The sequence below is a fragment of the Castor canadensis genome, chromosome 11, assembly GCF_047511655.1.
Source record: "Castor canadensis chromosome 11, mCasCan1.hap1v2, whole genome shotgun sequence".
Lineage (NCBI taxonomy): Eukaryota > Metazoa > Chordata > Mammalia > Rodentia > Castoridae > Castor > Castor canadensis.
In genome coordinates, this window is record NC_133396.1 from 102,165,471 (window position 1) to 102,186,123 (window position 20,653).

A 20,653-nucleotide genomic window follows, 5' to 3' on the forward strand; every position below is an offset into this window, starting at 1 on the left:
TTGAAAACTTCATAAATACACAAAATAATATTGATAAGCATGTTTAAGATAAAAAGGTGCAATAGCACAAGTAGCTATGTACCTACCACCTGATAGACAGCAGTATTAGGGAGATAGAGAGTAGTAGAATAGTAGTCGTAGGATAGAGTAGTAGTAGGGCTAGGGGTGTGGCTTAAGTGGTACAGCACTTGCCTGGCAAGTACAAGACCCTGAGTTCAAATTCCAGTACTACCAGAAAAAAAAAGAGAGAAAGAATAATGTCAGTACTTCTGAAATCACTGTGTGTCTTCCTGGCCCATCCACTTTCCACCTCCGAAGTGCCTACTGAATTTTGTGAGTTGTTATCACTCTGCTATTAAGTCTTGTATCATTAAAATCTGTTATTTCTTTTTACACATTTTCTATTTCAAAAAGGGAATCACATTATGCATATTATTCTGTACTTGCTAAGATTCTTTCATGTTGTATCTACTTCATTTCACAGCTATGTAATATACTATTACATGACTATTCCACAATTCATTTGCCCATTTTACAGTTTCTTTCTGTCCTTCTCTGGGTTTTAATAAATTAAAAGTTTCTCCAGGATTCTGAGTGCTGTGTTATAAGATATGTGTATCTCCCAGTTAGTAGATAATGCACGTAATATTTCAAATAAGTTGTTTCCTTGCACTACTAGCAGTGAGTAAGATTTAGTTGATCTGTAGAAAATATTAAATCCAATTATTCTCCCAAACTCACCGTGTTCTGAGTATATTGCTCCACTGGTCCTCAGGAAATTCAGATGCTTTTAATATTATATTAGTGGGTGGCTAACTGAAGTAGCATGCTTGACCTTGAAGAATTATAGATGCCATCACTAGTATTTTTACAATTTAGTAAATGTCATGGAATTGTGTGCATCTGTCTGTTATGTGTTAATGTCCTTTTAGTATTGTATTTATGCAGAAGCAGATTGGCATGTGGTTAAGATTTCAGGCTCTGTAATAAATTACCTGGGTTCATATCCTGACTCTTGTCTTTATATCTTTGTGACCTAGGTTCACACCTGTATTTTTTTTCCTTCCTTCCTTCCTTCCTTCCTTCCTTCCTTCCTTCCTTCCTTCCTTCCTTCCTTCTTTCTTTCTTTCTTTCTTTCTTTCTTTCTTTCTTTTTTTCTTTCTTTCTTCTTTCTTTCTTTCTTTCGATTCTCTGGTTTATTGAACAGAACCCAAACCTTAAAGCATTAAACAAAGAAGAAAAACAAGCAGAAAAGTCAATGATGATAGATTTTTAAAAAACAAAACAGCTTGGCACATAGAGGCAGCTCGACTGGGCAATGTATATTTTTATAAAGGGTTACAGAAAAGAAAAGGTTTTTTAAATTCATTTATTCACATGTGTATACATTGTTTGGGTCATTTCTCCCCCACTGCCCCCTGCCCCTACCGTCTCCCCCATAGCCCCCCTCTCTTCCAGGCAGACCCTGTTCTGCACTTTTCTACAATTTTGTTGAAGAGAAGACATAAGCATAATAAGAAAGATAAAGCATTTTTTCTTGTTGTGTTAAGGGTAGCTATACAGAGAGATTCCTAGCATTGCTTCCATGTACAAATGTGTTATTTTAAAAGACACCAGACTGGGACACTGACAATGCCACCAAATGCCATCCCCAGAGATGCCAGTGGCTTTGCATTTATGTCCAGCCTTGGTCACACCTGGATTTCTCTCTTTCAACATGGATATGACAATTGTTTCTATCCCTAGGGCTCCAGTTGGGCCTGGGGGATACTCAGGATGTGAATATTCAGACTCTCACTTTCAACTTGCTGAATGACATGGCCTGCTTCCCAAACCTCCTTCTCTTCAGTATGTTCTCCCTTTCCCAAAGATAAGAACTTCAGCCTACTTCAGTCTGATTATGTAGTGGAGAATACAATGCAGTTTTAATCTGTGTCATTGTGGGGTGTGTTTGGGGAGTTCACTTATACCTATTTAGGACTTCAACTGCCATCTGTATCACAAACTGCTGCTGCTTATATGATCATGAAGTTTGGGTCATCTTCTACATATTATGTAGAAACTTAACTGTTTTCAGATAATGCAACATGGTGGACCATTTTCTGTGTCATTTTGGTAGTTAGTCCCTTAATTTTGCATGCTCAGATAGCATTTTCATATTTTACTATTAACTTTGTGTCAGGATATATAACCATTTATCTAAATCCATATTCATATCACTATTTCCATGGTAAAAACCAAGAAGTGGAATTGCTAGCTTATAATAAGAATCATTTTTCCCAAGAACCTTTAATTCCCTAAGATCACAGATGTAAGGACTTCATTTTAGTCATTTTTTTCTTTAGTTAAGCCTAAATATAGGGTTATCTTTAGGGTATGTGTGTCATTAGATCGTTACCCTCTTTGCTTCTTCTGGCCCTGCCATAAATCTAGGGAATCCCATTTATACTGTATTCCATGTGTGTTTGAAGCCTCTTTTAAGCTTTTTACATATGACATCAGTCTCACCTCCTAAAGAGGACCTTTTCAATGGTGAGGCACAGAGCCACCTCTTTTGATCTGGAAATTACTGGTATTTTGATGAACACACACATGTGTATGTGACTACATACATATTCACCATTTATTATTGCTTCCTGTACAATTTAGCATTTGTGCTACTGTCCAAATAAAAGGGCTTCCAGAGAGGCAGATCTTCAGTTGATTGCCTTGATTCACCATTTTAGAGATAATGTACTGATGTATAAGCATATAATTTTAGCCATTGTCATCAGTAACACGCTTTCTGCCCTCAAGAATATAAGATAGTACTGTAACTTACAGATCTTTAGCAATCACAGAATTTTATCTTCCCCTTCCTTGATAGGAGCAGTTGAAAGGAACCTAGCTTATAATAAGCAAAAGGGAAGGCAGGGCCCATCAAAGCACATCATGACAAGTGATTGTGCAATGGCACAAGTCAGCTCTTTACAGTGGTTTTTAAGTCACTCGTGGTATTAATCTAATTGAAGAAAAATGCCTTTTGTCATCTGTACTTGTGAGACTGGGAATAGTTGAATACAGAAAATTTAACCTTCAACTCACCATTCTTTTTCTTTTTCTGTTGTTTTGAAACAGGATCTTACCATGTATCCAATCCTCATGTTTTAACTTTCAAAGTGCTGGAATTACAGGCGTGTACCATCATGCCTGGCTCACTATTCTGTTTCCAGCTCTGTTATTTAACTTACTACTTTAATTGATTATTCAGGCCTTTCTAGGACCAAACCAGCCAAGTTCTAAAAATTTAACATTGGTATTGAGATTTGTCATTTAACAATGATTCATCTTTCCCACTTATAGAGTGTATCTCTATTCTGATGTTTCCATTCCAAGAACAGACTAAAGGAGAAAGGAGGTCAACAGAAAGTTATTCAAAGAAGGGATTCCAGGAGGGAGCCATTTAATTTGAGTCTTAGTGGTTGATATACTTCACAGTAATGTGATTCATTAGAGGGAGTTTTTCCTAGAGAAAATTTTTAGCATCAATTTAAAATAAATTTTCACTTGAGAGAAAGATAAAGAATTACCACCCCAACTGTTTCCTATAGTTGTACATATCCATGACTTGATATGTCTGTTGCTGACACTCAACACTTACAGAAAGATCAGTGTCTCTTGTCAACATGACCATATGAACAGTTCAAGGTAAAGGGAAAACCAACCTACAAATACAACCTTTAAGAAAAATAGTAAGAGTTTTCACTATGAAGATTTAAGGTAAAATTTTAGACTGAAGTGTCTGAAGTGGCCATAGAAAGTATCTAACTAAACTTCTGGAATTGGAGATAAAAGTGAACAAACAAAAAACAAAAAACTAAAGAGTAAGATAGTTAGGTGTCACGATGACAATTATGACAGTTATGAAATGTGAATTGAACATACACATATGGGAAGGACTGATTCACAGATTTTTAATTCTTGTTTTATTCTGCTTTCTGGTGACTATATTTACACTGCATTCTTACACTTCACTTAAAGTGACAGAATTTGTAAATGTGACTGAAATTAAGAGTTGATTGTTGTCTTAGTTTGAGTTCCTGAGAAACAGACTTGATATTGCCTGCAGGTTCATTGGAAGGTGCTCTCAGGAACACCTGTAAAGGAGAAAGGGAGACTGTATTGAGCAGAGAGAGAGGCTGAATACAGTGCAATTATAATGGGGACTGCTGCCAATACCCCTAGTTACTCTAGAGCTGGGATGGCCTCTAATTGAGGAATCCCTAACTGGGATCCCGAATTGAGGAAAGAAGGCTGTGACTCTGAACCTCCCCATATGCCAGTCCCTGGCTTCAGGATGCCTACAGGGAGGGTTGTATATTTGGTAAGTCATCTCCCTTTAGCATAAGACAATTCTGGGAGGCAAACTCAGCTGTCAGCAGTCTGATGGCAGCTTGGAGAATAAGCAGCTGGTGTGGGGTCAGGCATCTGAGCAGTACTCATTTCCAGCCCAGTTACCATAAGTATATAGTTACTGAACTAAAAACCAATAGAATAGATAGGGCAGAGATGCAAGAAAAGTGATTTATGGAAAGCCTAGAAGAATAAATTCATAGTAGGAAACTATATGTATATTTTTATAATCTTGTTTGTTTAGGCTGGTACATAATTTAAATAACTGAGCAGAATTCTCTTGTATTTTTGTTTGCATTCAGTTATACTGGGAATGAAAGAATGAAACAAGCAGAACTTTTTTTCTTTTACTTTTTTTGGTACTAGGGATTGAACCCAGAGACCAGTATTTGCTCTACTATTTGAGCCACACCCTAAGCCCTTTTTTTGTTTACTTTGTTTTGAGATAAGTTTTAAACTTATCTCATTTTAAGGGCTGCCCTTAAACTCATGGTCTTGCTGTCTCCACCCTCCAAGTAGCTGGGATTACAGATGTGCACCACTATTCCCAGCTTAGAACTTCTTAAGAAAAGTCAGATAGTGAGACAAAGCAGGGAAGGCCTGATACAGTGGAGTTTTAACAACCCATACGTTCTGTGTCTAACTCCTGTGCTTCTATTTGTTGGTCTACTTGGTTTGCATATAGTTAGTAGAGTTGAACTTTTTTTCATTTTGCCACCAGAAGTGTGTTATGATGCTTAACAGTGCATGCTCTGGCTTCCTATGACTGAAATTCAACCCCTGTTTTTACCATTTGTTAATTGTATGAACTTGTGCCATTTGCACAATATATATAAGCCTCTAGCTATAAAATGGAGATTATAATAGTACTTATTTTCAGGGCTGTTAGAAATATGAAATTGAAATAATGCTTGTAAGTACCAAATTCAGTGGCTCCGTGATACCTGGCTTAGCAGGCCAGAAACTGCAAACCTTGTCTATCTCATCCATATGACAACTCCTAACCAGGAGTAATGGACTGAAATAAAATGGATACATACACTAAAACGTGCTTTTAGCCTCAATGAATAGAAAAAAAAAAAGCTGCAGTTGGTACTTGGATACCGCAGTTTTGTTAAAATTGGAGCTTTGTTCAGGAACATCATTCACCTCCTCAGAGGCACATGTTGGTATTTAAATGAGAACACTAGGTTGAAGCTGTAGCTCATGACCTTGACATCATGAACTAACAAACACCAGGCATACCTTTATCTCATGGTTCTAAGGTGTGTTCCTTTATTGATTAAACATCCTGGGCAATGTTCAGGAAGATGCAGGAACCAGGTGTAAGGGACACAATTTTTATGCCTGACATATACATAGGGCTCTTTTTGCGAGAGCCAGCTCAGTCACCTGGACTTCAGCTGGGTCCAAGAGCATCAGACTCATCCTGCTCCTCTTGGTGCCTCTTTCCCCTTTCTGTCCATCTGCACTCTCTTGGCTTATCATCAACTGCATTATTTTCATCATTTAAAAAAATTTTCCTCTTCTGCTTTGGTGAGTGAGAAATAGGAAAGAAGCAAGAGTAAGCTAGAAAGTTTCTAATTATGAAGAAAACCATAGGGGTCAAGGACAACTTTGGACTCACTTTAGAAATCTACCCAACTGTACTACGTATCACTGTTAAATTAAAAAATAGGCTTGCCAGAATGAAGGAAAAACCTGGAGTTCCTTTTTACAACACACAATTGTCATGATACATTATTATCATTAAAACTTCATTAACAAATGATTAATACAAATGGTGGGATATAAATTTGAAAAGAAAACCTGTTTTCATCTTCAGGTACCCTTTTGCAGTTCAGCAAAGGATGGTCCCTGCAGCCAGCCTTCCCACTGACATTAAAAAGTTAACTTAGTCTCAGATGTGATAATTATCTTTTATTTTATTATGGCTTTATCAGATTGCCATCATCCCTACCATTACCCCTGATCCAGCCTTATCACTAGCATTGTCAATATAAATGATATTGAGCAGAGGTAGGGGTTAATGAAGAGGGATGAATTGAAGATGATAAAGTTGAGGTCCAGGTCATCAGGAGAGCTATTTTTCCACCAACAGTGAAAGGGAAGTCAGGATGAGAAGGTACTTAGAATCTGAAGCAACTCACTGATTTAGGATACGTTGAGTGTGAATTTTTCATTATTCATCTGGATACAAATGATAGCATATAGTTTGAATGCACACCTTGAACTTAGGGTTGCAGGTTGAGGGTGAGTGTTGGTGATTCAGGTTTTGAATTATTTATACATGTAATACATGAGACTCACATACTTAACAAATGTGCTTTGAGATCTTACTAGATTCCAATCTCTTTGGTGGCTTTTCTTCCTTTCGTTTATAATAAAGATTTAAATCGGGTGTCTGTCCTTATGTAGTTTACATTTTGATGAAAAGGGCAGGTATGACACAAAATAACGCAGTAAAACATATGATAGTGGTGATGTTAATAATAATGGACAGAGTTTACTGAGTGTTTTCTGTCTTTCAATTACTTTGTTTACTGTTTAAAATGCATAAACCCTCTTAATTTTTGTGGTATCCCCATGGAATAGGTATTTTCAGAGTCTATTAAGTACTAACATAAATTAGGTACTTCAGTAAATTAAGGGACTTCCTCAATGTCACAAATGTTGGTAGAGCAGGTATTTTAATTGCATGATATGGTACCAGATCTCTTGCACTTCTGTGTGTTATGGGAAGTTCTGGATATCCCAAGAATAAATAGTAGAAGCACTGAAGCCAGACTCAAGATGGGAGTATTTGAAAGTAACTTTAGAGAAAATGAAATGTAAAGAGAGACCTGAAGGTGAATAGTAACTAAGTGAGTGAAGAAAGAGGATGGATGAATGACAAGGTCTTTACATGGCAGCTGGAGCTTAGTGTATGGGAAAGACGGACATGGGAAAGGCCTGGCCACAGACCATCACACATGATCACCAGCAAGAGAACAGAGATAACCACAAACCACAAATAAATAACCCACATATGTGAGGTGGACAGAGGAGGAGATTGGCAATGTAGGAAAAGGTACATAATTCAGAAGCTAGAAAAGCTTTAGTATCTCCTCTTAGGCTTTTATTTTGCCTCATCCCTGTTGCCTTTCTATCTATTTTGTTTTAATACATTGTATCCCAATTTATGCAGAGACAAGAAGATGTAAGTGGGGTGGGGAGGGGGTTGAGGGGGAGAGATGATGGGGGCAATGTAACTAATGTACAATATAAGTCTATTTGGAATTGTCACTATGAATCCCCCCCACTCCATATAATGAATATATCCTAATAAAAATTTATTTAAAAAGTTGTAGAATAAGGAGTAAAATCTGGAGGAAATGAATAACTATCTTTTTCAGGCTTCCTAGATCTGAAATGAGATCTGAAAGCCATCTTTTTCTCCTCCTGAGATTATTGACAAATAAAAAACTATGTGTTTACATGGTACAATGTAATATTTTCATGTATGCATACCTTGTGAAATTCTTGCCATATTCAAGCTAACTTACATATACACTCTACATACATGTTTGTATGGAGAGAACATTCCAGATCTATTCTCTTAGCAATTTACAAGTATTACAACATTATTGATCCCCATCCTCTTTGCAATACTCTCTGCCTTGCCTTCTTTTCCCTAGTGCTCTGTAAGTCTTCTTTGTAAGACTTTCTTTCTTTGTAAGTCTTCCTTGTTCACTCTTTCTCTTCTTCCCAACGTTGTACTGTCTGAACTCTGTGTGGCTCCAAGGCTTGCTTTCTCCTTACTCAGTAAGTCCTTTCCTGACAGACTTCAGCCTATTCATAGCATCACTTACCATTTGTATTCTGTTGCTGTCCATGTTAATATCCAGAGTTCTGACCTTTCATCTAAGCTCTAGGCTCATATGTTCAATTAAACATCTGCATTTACATATCTTATGAGTGCTTCAAATCCATACTTCTAGCACTAAACCTGCATTCTTCTCACTTACCATGACTTCTCCTCCTGCGGTGTTCTCCGTCTCTGTAACTACACCATCATTTACCTACTTTCCTGACACTGTTATCTGGGAATAGTTCTTGAATCCCCATCTCTCTTGGATGAGTTTTTACTGGACAAATGCCATATTTGGGACTTTCTAGAATCTTTGAATAATTCACTTGTAACAATGCCCACCTCCTAACCTGGAAGTACAGTTCTCAGTTTCTCTTACAGTACAGATGGGTACAGGTGGCCTCGGATCGCCCTGTTAGGTGCTTCCAAGTGAGACTTGAGTTGGAAGTCCTCAGTGTGAAAGCCAGGCTCAAGTGAAGCTGCCATTTTACTGGTACAGCTGACTGCAGAGGTGTCTGGGTTTTAGGCAACAGCAGCAACTACAAGGTGCAATTCCTGATACAGAAGTAGCACCAGTATTGCAGATGTAGTGGCTATAATATAATAAGATTTTAATATCTTGTGCTTGGTGGCAAAAGCAGCAAGCATAGTCATTCAGAACAATTCTGCTCTGTGGTTTGGGATGTGTGTATGTGGGTGGAGGAGGACGTGTGAAGAATGTAGTGGTGGCCTTTTCTATGAGTATAGACTAGACTTTGTTCTTTCAGTGATCTCTGTGGGGCTAATATTTCTAAAAATATTAATATTTTTATTAAACTAGCTAGAGTGGATTCTGTTGCTTGCACTAAGAATATTAAATAATTCAAGATTATTGATATCTCTCTGGTAGAAAATTTAGCTGTGTTTTGAGTTGTGTGATGGGTACCAGGAAGGATGTAGTAAACAAGAACTAGAAACAGGTGGAGGTGGAAGAGTGCAGGGCTTACCTTTTTAGGGTTTATTTATTTGATATGTTTGTAGTCTTGAAAAAGGTTTCTGTATATTGAGTATAGAATTATGTCCAAATATTCTGAAATAGACAAGTTAGCAGAAAATAATAGGGTTAAGACTCTGACTTGATTACAAACTAACAGGGTATCCCTAAGCAAGTGACTTAACCTCTCTAAATTCCAGTATCTTCATTTACGAGGCATGGTTGGTACATTTGCCATTTACGGTTGTTGTGGAGTTATGTGAGGTAACGTGTGGAAAGGTGGTTGAGTGACAAAGGTCAGCTCTCTATGCCAGAAGCAATTAAGGATTTTGAAAATGAACCAAGTGTTGAGCATACACATGACCACACACACACACACACACACACACACACACCATACATGCATAAATACATATGTGATTCATAAGATACTGAATTTCAATTCCACTGGCCTAATTTCTACTTTTTATATTGTCACTTTTAAGAAATCTGATTCTGACAGGACCAGCCCAAGTACATTCCCCCTCAATGGATTGTTTTCAAATTCATTTAGCCTGAAGTAATTACTTTTGCCTCTAAAGTATTATTTATCTTATTATAGGTAATATTTGGAATTAATAGTTTAGTACATGGATCATCAGGATGAGAGAGTAGGAAGGTACTCTCTTATTAGTAGAATTTCTGATGTTGTAAATATAATCATTATAATCAAATTAATATATTTCTATAGATTAAAACTCAAACAGTATTAAATGAATGATAATAATGTGCAACTTCTTGCCCCTACCTTCTACTACTTTTAGCCTTTTCTTTTTTAATTTTTAAATTTTTATTGTTTTATTATTCATATGTGCATACAAGGCTTGGGTCATTTCTCCCCCCTGCCCCCACCCCCTCCCTTCCCACCCACTCCGCCCCCTCCCTCTCCCCCTACCCCCTCGATACCCGGCAGAAACTATTTTGCCCTTATTTCTAATTTTGTTGTAGAGAGAGTATAAGCAATAATAGGAAGGGACAAGGGTTTTTGCTGGTTGAGATAAGGATAGCTATACAGGGAGTTGACTCACATTGATTTCCTGTGCATGTGTGTTACCTTCTAGGTTAATTCTTTTTGGTCTAACCTTTTCTCTACTACTGTTTCTTCAGTATGAGCTACTCCATTATCTATTGATTTTATGCAATAGAAGATGAAAACTGAGTTTCTTTACACCTCTCTTTTCCTATATTGTGAGAGCTCCACATTCATAAATGCTTGTGATATCACTTTCCATTTTCTCAATACATTCATGCAACTAAAACTCACAGTTCAGCTATGTAGCATGTTTACATTCACACACACACAGAGTACACATACTTATTTTTCTTTTGGAAATATTCCTTCTTGAATTTTCTGTCTTCCTGTTTCAATTTGGACACATTACACCTTAGGCCTATACAAGTTAAGGTTTAGGGGCTTCTCATCACCTGCATTCTGGGGTATTATGGACTGAGTGCTTATGTTCCTCCCAAACTCATCTGCTGAATATTAACTACTTACATAATGGTATTTGGATAAGAGGACTTTGAGAGGTGGTTTTCATGAATGGGATTAGTGTCCTTATAAAAAGGACCTCAGAGAGCCCTCTTAGTCCTTCCATCATGTGCAGACACAGGTAGACTATGGTGATTTGTGAACCAGGAAGCAAGCCTGCATCAGACTCTAAATTTGCTCAAACCTTGATGTCAGACTTCTAAGCCTCTAAACTGTGAGAAATGGAGTTCTGTTGTTTATAAGCCATCCAGCCTACTTATTTTTGTTATAGAAGTCCAAATGGAATAAGACATGGAAATTCCTTAATTTTTGTTCTTCTTCACATTTAGAGGTAATGAATTTTGAGTTGGTTATAAAACCAGCTAGAAAACTGTTTTCCTTCAAATGTTAAAGGAATTAATTCACTTTTCTAGTGTTCAGTGCTGCTATTAAGAAGGTCAGCTGTGGATGCATGCTCTAAATGCATGAACATGAAACACTGGAGCCTGTCAAAGTCATATAAAGAAGGAGGAGGAGGAAGAGGGAGAATAATGGAGGATATGAACCAAACCAGGGTACATTATGTGCATATATGGAAATGTTACAATTAGTTTTCTTGTACAACTATTATACTAATAAAAATATCTTAAAAAAGAAGGGCATCATTAATTTTGATCCTTGAATGTTATATATTCTTCCTTAGGAAGTTGTGGGGATCTTTCACTCTCTTCAGTGTTTTGTAAGTTTGGAAGGATGTGCCTGAAAAAGAAAAAATCTAAAGTCAACTATCTAAACTTCCACATTAGGAAACTAGAAAAGGCAGAGAAAATTAAATCCAAAGCAAGCAGAATAAAAGAAATGATAAAAATCAGAGCAGAAATCAATGACATTGAAAACAGGAAATCAATAGAGATAAATCAATTAAACAAAAAAATGGCTCTTTTAAAATTTTAAAATAAAATTGATAAGCTTTTAGCCAGGCTGGCTTATGAAAAAAAGAAAGGATAAATGGACTAATATTGTAAACAAAAGATCCCATGGCTTATTGAAAGGTTAATAAATAATAATAATAATAATAATAATAAAGTTAATAAATAAATACCACACACAATTTTGTATTTACAAATTTGGTAACTTATATGAGATAGATGAATTCCTTGCAAAGACACAATCTGCCAAAACTCACATGAGAAGAAATACACAATATAAATAGGCTTTTATCTATTAAGAAATTGGATCACTGATTAGTAACCTCACAAAACAGAAAGCACCAGGTACACACGGGTTCACTGGTAAATTCTGCCAAACATTTAAGAAAGATATTATGCCAATAATAGATAATCTTTTTCAGAAGGGAGAAGCATTGAGACTTATTTTATGAGTCCAAAATTATTTTACTACCCAAACCAAACAAATAACTTATAACAAGATTATAAATCAATATCCCATAACTATGCATGCAAAAACCCTCAACAAAATATTTACAATTGAATTTAACAATGTGTAAAAAGAATTATAAGCCATGACCAAGTGAAATTTATTCTAGTTATGCAAGACTGTTCAACAATAGAAAATCAGTTAACATAACCCATCATGTCAACAGGCTAAAGAAGAAATATATGATCATGTTGGTGGATGGAGAAAAACCATTGGACAAAATCCAATATCTATCCATGAGAAGTCTCAGTATAATTAGGAATAGAAACTTCTTCAACATGATAAATAATATCTACAAAAACCCTACAGGCAACATCATACTTAATGGTGAGATCTAGAAGTTTTCCCACTAAAATCAGGAGCAAGGCAAAAATATCTCTTCCTACTACTTCTTTTCAATGTCTACTGCAAGTCTTAGCTAATGTAATAATACAAGAAAAGGAAATAAAAGCTTTGTAGATTTGAAAGAAGGAAATGAACTGTTTTTGCAATGTCATGATCATCTAGGTAGAAAAACTGAAAGAATTAACAAAAACTGTAACTGATAAGTGATTGCAGCAAGGATATAAAATTGACAATAACAAAGGATTCAAGATTAATATAGAAAATCAGTTCCTTCTCAACTACTCAGGAGGCTAAAGCAGGAAACTTTGAAAGTTTTGGGTCAGTCTGAGAAACCCAGTAAGGCCCTGTTTTTTTAAAAAAAAGTATTGAAAAGCAAACAAGTTAATTGATTTCCTATATATGAGTAACGAACAAGTAGAACTTGAAGTTAAAAACACAGTATCACCCTAAAAATGAAGTACTTAGGTATAAATCTAAGAAAATATGTATAATAGCTATAAAATGAAAACCACAAAACTGAAAATAATAAACTGAAGAGCTAAGTGAATGAAGATATATCCCATGTTCATGGATAGGAAGATTCGATGTTAAGATGTCACTTTGTTCCAAGTTCATCCATATATCCAATGCAACAAGACCCCAATAAGTTATTTTGTGAATGTTCACAAGTTGATTTTAAATTTTATATGGAGAAGCAAAAGATTTAAAACAATTAACACAATTTTGAAGAAAAATAACAAGGTTGGAGAATAGACACTACTCATCTTCAAAATTTACTATAAAGCTACAGAAATTGAGATAGTGTGGTTATTGGGAAAATCATGCACAAACAAATGGATGGGACAAAATAAAGAGCCCAGAAGTAGATCCTCATAAATATAGTTCTACTCTTCACAAAACCTAACCCCTCAAAATGGATCAGAGATCTAAATGCAAAATGCAAGGCTATAAAATTCTTAGAAGATAATGTAAGAGAAATCCTAAATGACTTTGGATTCAGTGATGACTTTAAATGAAACTGAAAAGGCACAATCCATGAAAGAAAGAATTGATAACTTGGACTTCATTGAAATTAAAATTTTTTGCTCCGTCAAAGATACTTTAAAGAGAATGAATAGATAAACCACCAAAGATAGGAAAAAATATTTTCAAAGGACACATCTGATAAAGCATTGTTATCCAAAACGCACACTAAAACAATGAAGGACAGGAATGTAAAGCAGGTGATGTAAAAGGGAAGGTAGAGGGCAAGGGAGGGTGAACATGGTTGAGGTACTTTCTATACAGGTATGAGTATGGTACATTAAAATCTGTCAAAGTCATTTTAAGAAGGGGAGTGGTGGAAGAGGGAGAATAATGGAAGGGATGAACCAAGCCAGGGTACAATATATGTATATGTGGAAATGTCACAATGAAGCCCCCTGTATAAATATCACATATTAATAAAAATATTTTTGAATACCTGTGAAAAGAACTCTTAAAATTAGAAAACCAAAAACCTTATTAAGAAATGGGTCAAATACCCTAACAGACACCTCATCAAAAAAGATAGACAAACAGCAAATAAATATTAATGGATGTTCCACATCACGTGTCATAAGGAAAATGCAAATAAAAACAGTGAGAGTCACTGCACACCAATGTAGTCAACACTGACAATACCAAATGTTAGCAAGGATGTGGGACAACAGGAACTTCAACTCATTACTACTTGAGATGATTAAGCTCAATTGTTAACTTGACTATATTGAGAAGTATGTAAGAGATTAGTAAAGCACATTTCTGGTTGTGTTTGTCAGGACATTTCCAGAGAGGATTGACTATAGGATAGAGAGTGGGTAATCTTGCCCTGAATGTGGATGACACCATCCATAGGGTGGGGTCCAGGTGAAATAAAAGGAAAAGAGAAAGCCTTCTAGTACAGGTGCTTGCTTTCTCTCTGCTTCCTGGCCACCATGATGTGTGCTGTTCTGCAACACCAGAAATTTCCTGCCATAGTTGACTGAAATTGTGAATGAAAATAAATCCTTCCTCCCTTAAGTTGTTTTCTTAAGTAGTTTGTCATAGCAATGAAAATTCTTACTAACACAGTAGTAGAAATGCAAAGTGGTATAGCCACCTTGGGAGACAACTTGGTGGTTTCTTACAAAACTATGCATATTTTTACTATATAATACAACAATAGTACTTCCTGGTATTTACATAAAGAAATTGAAAACTCCTGTCCATACAAAACCTACACACTGATATTTACTGAAGCTTTATTTATAATTATCCAAACTTGGAAGCAAGTAAAATTGTCTTCGGTAGGTGAATCAATAACACAATATCTAAATAGCTCTAAAAATAAATGAGATTTTAAGATATGAAGGAAACCTAAATGAATATTATTAAGTGAAAAAAAAGTCAATTTGAAATTGCTACATACTGTACAGTTCCAACTATATGACATTCTGGAAAAAGCAAAGCCATTGGGACTATAAAAAGATCAGTGCTTACCAGAGGATGAAGATAGGGAAGTATAAATGGGCAGGGGAGTGAATCTACTCTGCAATGGTGGATTTATATCATTATACACTTCCCAAAACTCATAGAATATATACCACCAAGAGTTATCCATAATGTAAAACTATGCACTTTGGACAATAACCTTATGTCAATGTAAGACATAAGGAATGTTTATGCAGATAGTAGAGAAAGCTATAAATGTGTAGGGGAGTAGGTATATGGGAACTCTATACCACCAGTTCAATTTTGCTCTGATCCTAAAACTTCTTTTAAAAGTAAAGTCCTGAAATAAATAGCTAAAACAAAAACAAAATTGTGTACCTTTGTGAATGGTACAAGGGGACAATATACTATGACAACAATTCTAACTGCCCTCATTCATCAAATTAAATACTATTTTTTTGATAATTTTCCTCCATTTTCTCAGTTCCCTCTTGCTGGAACATTTTGAAGCTGGTTATTATTCATCTTGGCACAGGCCTTTATATTTATCTCTTCTTTCTTTTTTCTACACCTCATTGTCTTCTAGTTATACTTTTATGAAGAGCTCTTCAACTTTATCCTCTACAACTCTATTAACTTCATTTTTTCTATTACATTTATAAAATATATTTCTAAAAATTTCTTGTGTTAATCTGCTCATTTTCACATTTATTAGCATTGTCTTTGTTTCATTGGGGTAATATCTTTTCTTATCTTTTTGATGACTGTATTTCCTTCTGCCCTCTGCTTTTTTGTGGGGTGGCGGCATGGGGGTTTGAACTCAGGGCCTTACACTTGCATGGCAGGTGCTCTACCACTTGAGCCATTCTGCCAGACCTGTCCTTGCTTCTTTTAAGTTCTCTTTTTTTTCTGTTTATTAAGTTAGAGGCTTTCCTGAATGTGAGTTATATATGTTTACTTATATTTAAGAAGAAATGTACACACACACACACACAAACTGAAATTCTTGGTGTGTGAACCAAGGTTCACACAGAAATAAACCAGGTTTATTTCTAAGTTAGTTTCATTGTAAGCTTAACAGGAAAAGCCCAGGCTCTTCATATTGAGAACCCAAAATTTCAGTGGCCAAGGAAGGAGTTTTTAATCTTCTTTTTTCTTTTTGTTGGACTGGTGTTTAAACTCAGGGGGTTGTGCTTGTAAAACAGGTACTCTGCTGCTTGAGCCACAGCTCCAGTCCTTTGGGTCTTCTTATTGGGGTATAAACTTGGCTTTATACTCTACTCTAGGAATAAAGGAGGCAAGAGTTTAGGGATACTTCTTTTCTGTGTGTAGACTTTTACTTATACTTCCATTTCTGGCATGTTGTCTCTGTTCCACCCTTCCATGACTTCTGTCTCCATCAAGTACCTAATGAATTTCCTGGGAGAATAAACCTGGAGGATAAGAGCTTGCCTGGTTGCCCAGGCTTTTGCAGTGCATCTGTCCCTCAGGGAGGCTGGATAACTGTGGTTCTTTTCAGCTTCATCAATTAGCCCACCCATCATGGGACTTGAGTCCTAAATCACTGTGGCCCTCTGGGTTGAGTGGTATGAACAAATTGGTTTTATGTCTGCTAATGGGGAGCCCTCTTTTGTTTATTAGGTCAGCAAGGCCTCATCCATTCACATTCCAAACATGTTTATTCTTGCATGTTGTTTTGGTACTCTTTAGCCTTATGTGTTTCACTTATTCTTTCAATACATATTTTTAAATACCCTCTATTTACCTGGCACAGTGTCAAGTGAATGTCAAGTAAAGTAGTTAAGGTGAACAAATAAGATGGAAATCCCTGTTCTCACAGGTCTAGAGCTAGAGTTAGCAAATAAAGAAACAAGCAAAATAGATAGAATGTTAGATGGTGGTCAGTGCTAAGCATGGAAGAAGTAATGTAGGGAAGAGGTAGAGAATGTGTTGGTCAGGGAGGCCTCACTGATAAGGTCTTATTTGAGCTGGCATCTGTAGAAGTAGGGAAATGGGCCTTGCAGCAAGAGATGAAGGAGTTCCTGCACTCTTGGCTGATTCCCTGTGAGTAGATGCTCTTCCTCTGCTCCTGTAGTATCTGGACCATGCTTTAGTTAGAATTGTTGTCCTAGTGTGTTATTGTAATTATTCAATTGTACATCTTTTTCCATGACTTGACACAACCATTCAACATCTGGAACCTTGTCTTACTTACTTTTATATTCCCATAATTTAATCCATTATATTAAGTATTCAGAATGTATTGCTGATTGATGAAAAAGAGATGAGATACTCAAGTCGACTGTAGCCCTAAAGCTCCAAATTTGTGGTTAGGAGCCTGAGTGAGGAAGGAGGATGGTATATGTGGTTTTAGTTGCCCTCTGAGATAGGTGTGTCTGTTAGTACCAGAAAAAGCACTTGACTATTAAGTCCTTTACTTATATGATGTATAAAGAAATCATTTGCTATCATTTTTTACACCTTTTTGGTAACTTCCTTCTTTGAATCAGTACCTGTGTAGTATATAGTGTGAATTGCCTATAAGCTTCTATAAGAATTTTCTTCTGTGGCTGAGAGAGAGAGAGAGAGAAAGGGAGAGAGAGAGAGAGAACTACCCCAGCCAGTTCTGGCTTGAGTTTTCACTCTATCGGCCTTGGGCTTGAGAGTCTCCATGGTGCCTGGGGGTGAAGGGAGGTGTTTATCGGAAGTATTGGGAAGCTTTCAGATATGCCAGAGTCTCTATAGCTTTAAAAGTCACAAGGTTATGCAACTGTGCTCCTCTGAGCTAATCGGCTTGTTCAAGCTCTCCAAAAAGCAGGTGGCAGGACTGTGTTTGTTGAGGACCCCGAGTCAAGAGTTAAGCACCATGGGGGATTAGAGAAGAGTCACTTAATAGCTTCTCCATAGGGAAAGAAAAGTGAAGAAAGACCCAACCCTTTCATTCCTCTGTTCATCCATCTGAGGATTTGAACCTGAGCAAATGACAACTGTTCTGAAAGGAGGTGTTCACTTCTATTTTGGTGGCACTTTCTCCCTTCTTCTTGGTGTCTTTGAGTTTGTGTCATTTCTCTTAATCTTTAGCCTTTCTTGAAGTTTTCCTGCTAGGCTATTTGTAAGCCTGACTTTCATGCCACAATTCCTCTTGCAGGATCTCCCAAGCTGCCTTATAATGCAGCGACCCAGTGTATCATAGCATTTGGAATCTCTCAGTAAAGAATGTTTCTCTTCCCACAGTACACAACCTTGTTTCCTGTCCCCAACCTACCCTTGAAGCCTCTGTTCTAGCCCAAATGGGATGCTCTGACATGGTTCATTCAAGATAAAACCGTTTCTTTATCACCATCACTCAGCACTTACATCCCAGCCATGAAAACCTCTCCATCTCAGTCTTGTCCCTCCAACATTCCTGGCAGCCTTCCTTATCTATTTAAAAAACAGTTTTTAAAAGACACCCATTCACCTTCTTTTCACCATCTCAAATACAAGTGACTACTTGCCATTCCAGGTAAAATCATTGTTATATCGCTACTTTATATCTATTTGTATTACTTTTTGTACCAATAGCTAACTTTGACTGAATGGTTACTTTTTGTACAGCTCTGTTTTAAGTTTTTAATTTACTTGCATGGACTTTTTTTTATTACAGTAGTCATTTAATGGAGATGACCACATTTTCTCCAGTTTACACTTGAGGATACAGACACTTTAGAGGGCTGTAATTTACCAGACGTCACTCAGCTAGTGAATAGCAGAGCCAGAATTTGAGTCTGTGCCTATCTGGCTATATAGCTGTCAGCCATAGGCAGTAAATTAACAAAGTTGGAAATCCTTGAGGAATTCAGAAGTCCTGGCATGAAGAAAGTAGACATCATTCCTTCACAGCTGATGTCATATACAGAAAATGTGGGGTGGGCTTCCTTTGTTTCATAAGGTATATCTCCAGAGGAATCATTCCAAGGTTTACTTCTGTAAGCAGTTTTCTTTTGTTCTTCTACATCACCAATTTTCCCTCTCCTATATCCTTCTCATCACCATGAAATAGTATGTAATTTCTCCCATGTTTGAAAAGCAAGCTCCCATGTTTGAAAAGCAAGCAAGCAAATAAAAAGAACTCTCAGGCTCATACCTTTCTGTCTCTCCTTACATTTCTCTAGTCCTTTATAGCAAAAATGTTGGGTTTTACTTGCATTCTCCATTTTCTATCCACCTACTTGAGTTGAGCATTTTTGATCTACCATTTGCCATCAAATGTACCGTAACTGTCACCAGTAACTCAACATTGCTAGTTCTATGTCAATTTCCACAGTCCTTATATTACCTGGCATTATCAAAAACATGTGACACAATTGATCCCTTTATCTCTCTAAGAGTTATCTTCTCTTAACTTCTAGAAGAGCATTTTAATTTATTTTCTACCTCCCTCATTAGGCATTCCCTAAAAGTGGCTGGTTGGTTTATGGCTAGTCCATGGCTAGTTAATATTCATCCTCATCTGTAGACATTGGTTATGACCAGAAGGTTAACTTGGACTTGCTGTTTTTCTTTCTCTGCATTTCCTTCTTTGGTGAGATTAATCACTCATCCTGGCCACACCACACCTGACAAGCAAAATCACAAGTCACTGAGGCACAGGTCTCTGCCTGGTGCTGGGGCAGATTTAGAGGCTCTGTCTGGGTGGACTGTCCTGGGGACAGCTGTGCTGCCAGAATTTAGGGGACAAGTGGTTGAGATAGTCCTTTTGCCATGAAAGATGACACTAAACTTGGTCATACATGAGTTTTATAGTCACAGAGACCCATAATTTCAGGGATCCAGGATGAACCTCAGGTCTACTCCAAGGCTGGCCATGATATAAGCCAAACTTGAATCTGTCCTACTCGCATGCATGTAGCTGTCTGATGCCAGTGTAGGTCTAGAAGCTTTTTCTGTGAGAGTACTTTGTAGCAAGGTAGAGTTCTGTGTTCTGCATCCCCTGGGTAGAGTCTTGCTTTCCCCTGTGCTGTTCCAGATTGGGAGAGGAGTGGTGGAAGTAGTTCTAGTTGCTCAGTTGGAGTTGATGCAATGGTTATGGGGGTGCTACCACCACTAGGTTTTACCATGGTGGGCCTGATACTGGGTTTCACGTCTAGGACTTGGACTTAATTAATGCCTTCTCTCTCTTCATCCTGCTGGAAGTTGGGGAAAGTTGACATGAACAACCATTCTTTGTATAGTATTTCATATTGTAATACTAAAACTAGGAATTATCTTCTAACAACTGGTTTATTTGGTTCTTATGAAGGTAGTTAGTGTGTGAATAGCTGTTCAATTGCTCTGTCTGTGGGAAGATGATAGATGGAGATCTTACTCAGCTGGGATCTTGTTCTGCTTTCTTGCATCTCTGTTTTTTTTTTTTGTTTTTGTGGTCCTTTGGTTTTGTGGGGTTTTTTTCTTTTCTTTTTTTTTGTGGTGCTGAGGTTTAAACACTTGGGCTTTGCATTTACTAGGCAGGCATGAAACTATTTAAGCCTTGCCTCCAGTCCTCAACTCTGACTCTTGATTAATTAAACCAAATGAATCTAATAGAGCCCAGAAAACCGAGATGCCCAGAGCTAAGGTTTTTAGTAAGGGAGGCCAAGAGAGTTGATTCAATAAATATGTATTTATTCATGAAATATTTATTAAATACCTGTTGTATGCCAGACAGTATTTTAGG

At 36.9% G+C, this 20,653-nt stretch overlaps 1 long non-coding RNA gene across 1 annotated transcript in view; it reads right to left on the minus strand.

The window, feature by feature from the left end:
• Positions 1–3,912: 3,912 nt before the first annotated feature.
• LOC141413890 (uncharacterized) overlaps positions 3,913–20,653 on the minus strand; it is a 50,031-nt gene continuing 33,290 nt past the window's right edge. The window contains exons 2-3 of the long non-coding RNA XR_012438887.1: positions 9,229–9,311; positions 3,913–4,136 (exon numbers count right to left, since the gene is read on the minus strand). This is a non-coding gene — a long non-coding RNA (uncharacterized lncRNA). The remainder of the gene's footprint in view (positions 4,137–9,228; positions 9,312–20,653) is intronic.